This window comes from Glycine max, chromosome 12 (genome assembly GCF_000004515.6).
Source record: "Glycine max cultivar Williams 82 chromosome 12, Glycine_max_v4.0, whole genome shotgun sequence".
NCBI classification, from domain to species: Eukaryota; Viridiplantae; Streptophyta; class Magnoliopsida; order Fabales; family Fabaceae; genus Glycine; species Glycine max.
In genome coordinates, this window is record NC_038248.2 from 19,220,474 (window position 1) to 19,226,356 (window position 5,883).

Below are 5,883 nucleotides of genomic sequence, written 5' to 3' on the forward strand. Positions count from 1 at the left end.
TCTTATATTTAGATTAAAAATTGATTAGGTTTGGTTTTAATTTTTTTTTAGAAACTGATTTTTTCACACCCCTAATTTGAACCATGCATTCCTTCTAGTATTGTATACACAACAGCTGGAGGTTTTGGTGCTGCTTGAGTAGAGAATAAACCTTTTGGGTTGTCAACAAATTCATGCTTCCTTTCCTTTCCCGGTGGAGCTCCCACTATGAATTCATACAGCTTTAAGAGAACAAAGCACCCACACATCAGCATTCAGCACCACTCAACTCAAGTAAACTTAAGCAACCTTGCACCTTCTAATAGTATGTAAGAAATTTATGTTTTGTTATGTGAATAAACTAATTTTTTTATAGAAGAACAAAATAAGAAAGTAAAATGAAATAAGTTTCTCTTATAAACTAAAATTAACTTAGGCACTTAACTTTTTATAGAAGTTATCTCATCTAATATTTTACAAGTACTCGTGAAGAAGTGTATATAAACAAGGTTTTAAAGACTTTGGACTTGGGAGACAAAATTCGAAAATATAGTACGAGTTCTGGAAAAAGGCGTACATTTTTTCCACAAACTGAATGTGCCATGGAAACTTCTCTGCTTCTTCTTCTTCTCTTTGAATTTAAAAGCATGCCACCACCTCCAATTAGTAGAAGCGCAGGCGCAACTTTGGTTGAGAATTCATAGGTTGCTTCCTTCCTCTGATAGTGCCACTTGCTGAGTATGGTTTTTTTTTTAAATAGATTGTGGCTAATTGGAGTATGGTTGCGGAGTTACCGCAATAGATGCTGGAGGAATCGACTTTCGTGACACCCGTCACTGATGATAACTCATCAGTTTCGTTAGCGGCGCCAACGAATCAGAGGACTTATCATTAGCGGTGCGTGTGACGAGCGTGAATACGTGCACTGTCTGATAACACCATTTTCATTTAGCTCATGGCCATAGTAAGTTATCCTCCCAGACACCTGATCACATGTCAAGATTGCTAATTATTGTAGAAACAAAGCTTCATGGTGAATCAAAGGTGATTCAAAGGTGTTTTGATGATAACAATGATGATAACAAAAGATGATGACAAAGGTGATGGCAAAAAGCTCAAAGATCAATCAAAGAACAACTTAAGTGAATCAAAGATCAATCAAAGAACAACTTTAGTGAATCAAGAACAATTCTAGAGTTCAAGATAAGAATCAAGAAGAATTCAAGACTCATGAAGAAAGTTTAGAGTCAAGAATCAGGATTCAAGGTTCAAGATCTCAAGAATCAAGATCAAGATTCAAGAATCAAGAGAAGGCTTAATCAAGATAAGTGTCATACCCTAATTTCGTCCGGGGACCTTTGCTTGATGACATGCAACTTCTGTTTGGCCCTTGTGAGGTGCTTGGCACCCATCATTAGGCAATTTGTGAAATTCTGGGACATGCCGGAAAACAAAAGAAAATATTGATGCACAATTCATAAGGTTCCGTGACACACCGGAAATCAAATGGAAGCATCGTTGCACAGTTAGTGAGGTTCTGTAACATTCCGTAAGTCAAAAAAGGGGATGATTATGTAATCCGCAAGGTTCCGTAACATTACGGAAAGAAAACAAGTATCGTTACGAAATTCGTAAGTTTCCGTAACTTTACGAAAAAAAGAATCACTTGATTCACGCATAAGAAAGAACTACGTAGGTCTGATTTTCTCATCGCGATTGAGGAGTACGTAGGAGCAAAGGGAAACACCCTTGTCGACCACAAAAAGAGAAAAAAATATAAAAAGGGTATAAAGGATATAAAGACATAAAAAGGGAACGTAAAAATCAAGGTCATGTTTGCACATTCGATTAAAGGCTGCCGTCCCTTGGGACGGACGTGTGGGGTGCTAATACCTTCCCCGTGCGTAAATATAACTCCCAAACCTTTTCATTTAAAGTTCGTAGATCGCATCTTTTCCGGTTTTTCCGACGTTTTCCCCAAATAAAAGTTGGTGGCGACTCCGCGCGTATTCCTTTCGTGGAACACGCATCCCGCGAGTCACGCGTCGCCCTCCCACCGAAGGGTAGGTTGCGACAGTTGGCGACTCCACTGGGGACTAGTTTTTAGAGAGTTAGACCATTTAAATCTTGTGCAATGTTTTATCGTGACTTTCTCCTTTGTTGGTTTCCCTTTATTTGTCTTATGTTCTTGTGTATATAAACTCTTTGTTGCTTTAAGTTCGTTTTAAAATGTATGCATGAGGTAAATATTTATTCATTTGATGCACACAAACACCAACACTATTTGCACACACTGTGAGTTGAAAAAAATAGGGGCCCTATACCCGGGTTCATAGGAACATAAGGAGTGGAGGTGAATCTGTGATCATGCTTGATTACAGTGAACCCTCTTCTAGAGTTTTTCTCTTTGAAAACATATTGTTGCTAGTAGTCCCTACTGCTGCTGTATGTTCTTCGAAGGGAATAATACCTCTAGAAACTATCAAGAGAGATATGACTACCTTGGGGGTTATCACTAAATGCCTAGTTAGCTCTCTCCCTTATAGGTCCCTTAAATATGGGCACGGAGCAAACACGCTGCGTGCCATTTTTCACACTGCCATGCATAAGTATCATATACCCTTTTGCTTATATTTTGTGAATATTGTCATACTATGTTGCGCCTTTCGCATGTGCATCACCCGCGGGTTCCGTCTTGATCCCCTCTATAAACAAACCAACGGAGGGTCCGTGTCACCTTCTTAAAAACATACGTTGGGGCACTTTGCTACCCCTAGACGTTGTATCTAAGAAGGAGACAATTCCTCGGGCCCCCGCATTCCTAAATTGCATCTGTGTCATATGCATTCCTTCATGCATTCATCCATTCCATCCATGAGATATCGGAGTTTTGATTTGCACGGATTTTTGTCTCACTTTAGTAAGCATGGGGACAAATCCAACCGGCAAGAGGTTTTACCAAGTCAAGGTTAAAGGCCTAGATACCACCAGCATCAAGGAATTAGGGCGGTTGATGGAACCTCTCCAAATGCAAGCCTTCCGCAAGACTTACGGAAAGATCTTAGAGTTGACCATAGCAGAGGTATCCATAGAAGCCATTGCATCAATCACCCAATACTACGACCAGCCTTTGAGATGCTTCACGTTCAGAGACTTCCAATTGGTACCGACCATTGAAGAATTTGAGGAGATTCTAGGACGTCCTATCGGGGGAAGAAAACCATATCTTTTCTCCGATTGTCTCCCCTCTTTGAGCAGAATTGCAACTGTGGTCAAGGATTCAGCAAGAGGTTTGGACCGCGTAAAACAAACTCGAAACGGCATAGCGGGCCTACCACGGAAGTACCTAGAAGACAAGGCGAGGGATATGGCAAATCGAGAAGATTGGGTCCCGTTTATGGATGTGTTAGCATTGCTAATCTTTGGGGTCGTCCTCTTTCCAAACGTAGATGGTTTGGTGGACCTAGCCGCAATTGACGCGTTCCTTGTATACCGCCATAGCAAGGAAAGTTCGGTGGTAGCTGTCTTGGCAGATTTATTTGACACATTTGATCGAAGGTGCGAAAAGAGTAGCGCACGGATCATCTGTTGCTTGCCCGCTCTCTATGTTTGGTTGGTTTCACATCTGTTCCAGCAAGACACGAGGCATCCATGTCCGCTCCAAAGCCATCGCTCGTGTACTGAAAAGAGAAGAATAGATTGGGACCAGCTTTTGGCTGGGATATGAGGTAGAACAATCAATTGGTTCCCCCGATGGAAGGAAGGAAAGGAAGGAGTCCTTTTCTCATGTGGAGGGTACCCAAACATTCCGCTGATAGGAACGAGGGGTTGTATTAACTACAATCCCGTGCTCGCTATAAGACAACTAGGGTACCCCATGAGGGGAGCACCGATGGAAGAAAGCATGTCTCCTTTCCTTGTGAGAGATTTCGGCGCGCAAAATTTCAAGGCTATACAAAGAATCCATAAGGCATGGGAAACCCTGTTAAGGAAAGATCAAGAACTTAGGGGCATTCGTAATGGCATCATTGGTGGTTACCATGAATGGCTGAAAGTTCGTATACGAGGTTTAGATTGGCTCGCCAAGTTAAAAGTCGTCAGCGAAGAGAGTTTCGAAGCACCAGAAGAGGACGAAGAAGTCCAAGCTCTCAAAAGTGAGTTAGGAAAGGCGAAACTTGCTAAGGAGAAGTTCAAGTTAGCCGCTACATACATCCGGAAGGAGTGTGCCGGATTACGGGAAGAGAATGCAACTACCGCAAGAGCCCTTGAACAAGAGGCCAAGAGGGCTCGCAAGGAAGAGTATGGCCGTAACAAATTTCGCGGAGCTCTGTGGGGTAGCAACAATGAACTCAAGCTGCGAAGGGAAGAGAGGGACCAGCCGCGAGCGCATTGCATGGTCTTAAAAGAGGAGTTAGTTGCCTGTTCAAGGTCCAAAAGGAGCTTGTCTCAACGTTTATGCGAGACGGAGACCAACATGCTAGCTATCATTGCCAAGTACCAAGAAGAGTTAGGTCTAGCCACGGCCCACGAGCATAGGGTCGTGGACGAGTATGCCCAAGTATACGTGGAAAAAAAGGCTGGAGGAAGGGTGATCGACTCTTTACACCAAGAGGCAACCATGTGGATGGATCGGTTTGCTCTTACCTTGAACGGGAGTCAAGAACTTCCCCGATTGTTAGCCAAGGCCAAGGCAATGGCGGACACCTACTCCGCCCCCGAAGAAATTCATGGGCTTCTCGGCTATTGTCAGCATATGATAGACTTAATGGCCCACATAATTAGAAATCGCTAGAAAACTTGTATGGTCTCTCAGACCTTGACTAGATATGACTTTCTGAAATAAAATGAGTTGGTCCCATGTTTCTACTCCAGAAAGCTTGTGCGAATCAAATCACTCCTGCATTTTATCTCTAGCATGCATTCTTTCTTTCTTTACCCACTCCTCACGTTTGGTTTTTTAGGGAAAAACACCATAACTAAACGCGCCACAAGGCATCCCTATCGCACCAGATCCAAATCTAGAACGATGGGTGATCAAGAGGAGACACAGGAACAGATGAAAGCCGACATGTCGGCTCTGAAAGAACAGATGCTTCCATGATGGAGGCCATGTTAGGAATGAGGTAGCTCATGGAGAAAAACGTGGCCACCGCTGCCGCTGTCAGTTCGGCTGCCGAAGCAGACCCAACTCTCTTGGCAACCGCGCGCCATCCTCCCTCAAACATAGTAGGACGGGGAAGGAACACGTTGGGGCACGACGGCAACCCTCATCTGGGATACAACCGAGCGGCTTACCCTTATGGATTGCCGCCCAACTACTCACCACCTGTCCTACAAGACGATGCGGGCCATATTGCTTCTCCCGTCCTTGAAAGAGAGCCTCTCCAATAGCCCGACGAGGTCCACGAAGACCCTCAAGACTATGCTCGAAGGGATGTCGAGTTCTATCCCCCGATCCCCGAAGGGCCGGCACCCAGCATGTTGCCTCAGCCCAACATCACGACACAACCAATAGTTTTGTCCATGGAAGGACCGCCCATGGAAATTGAAGAAAGGAGGAAGCTTGATCTCCTCGAGGAGAGATTGAGAGCCGTGGAAGGATTTGGGGACTATCCGTTCGCAGACATGACGGATCTTTGCTTAGTACCCGATGTTGTTATCCCCCCGAAGTTCAAAGTACCGGACTTCGACAAGTATAAAGGGACGACTTGTCCCAAGAACCATCTCAAGATGTACTGTCGCAAGATGGGCGCACACTCTAAGGATGAGAAGCTATTAATACACTTTTTTCAAGATAGCTTGGCTGGAGCCGCGGTAGTTTGGTACACTAATTTGGAAGCTTCCCGTATCCGTACTTGGAAGGATCTGATTACTGCCTTCCTAAGGCAATATCAGTATAATTCC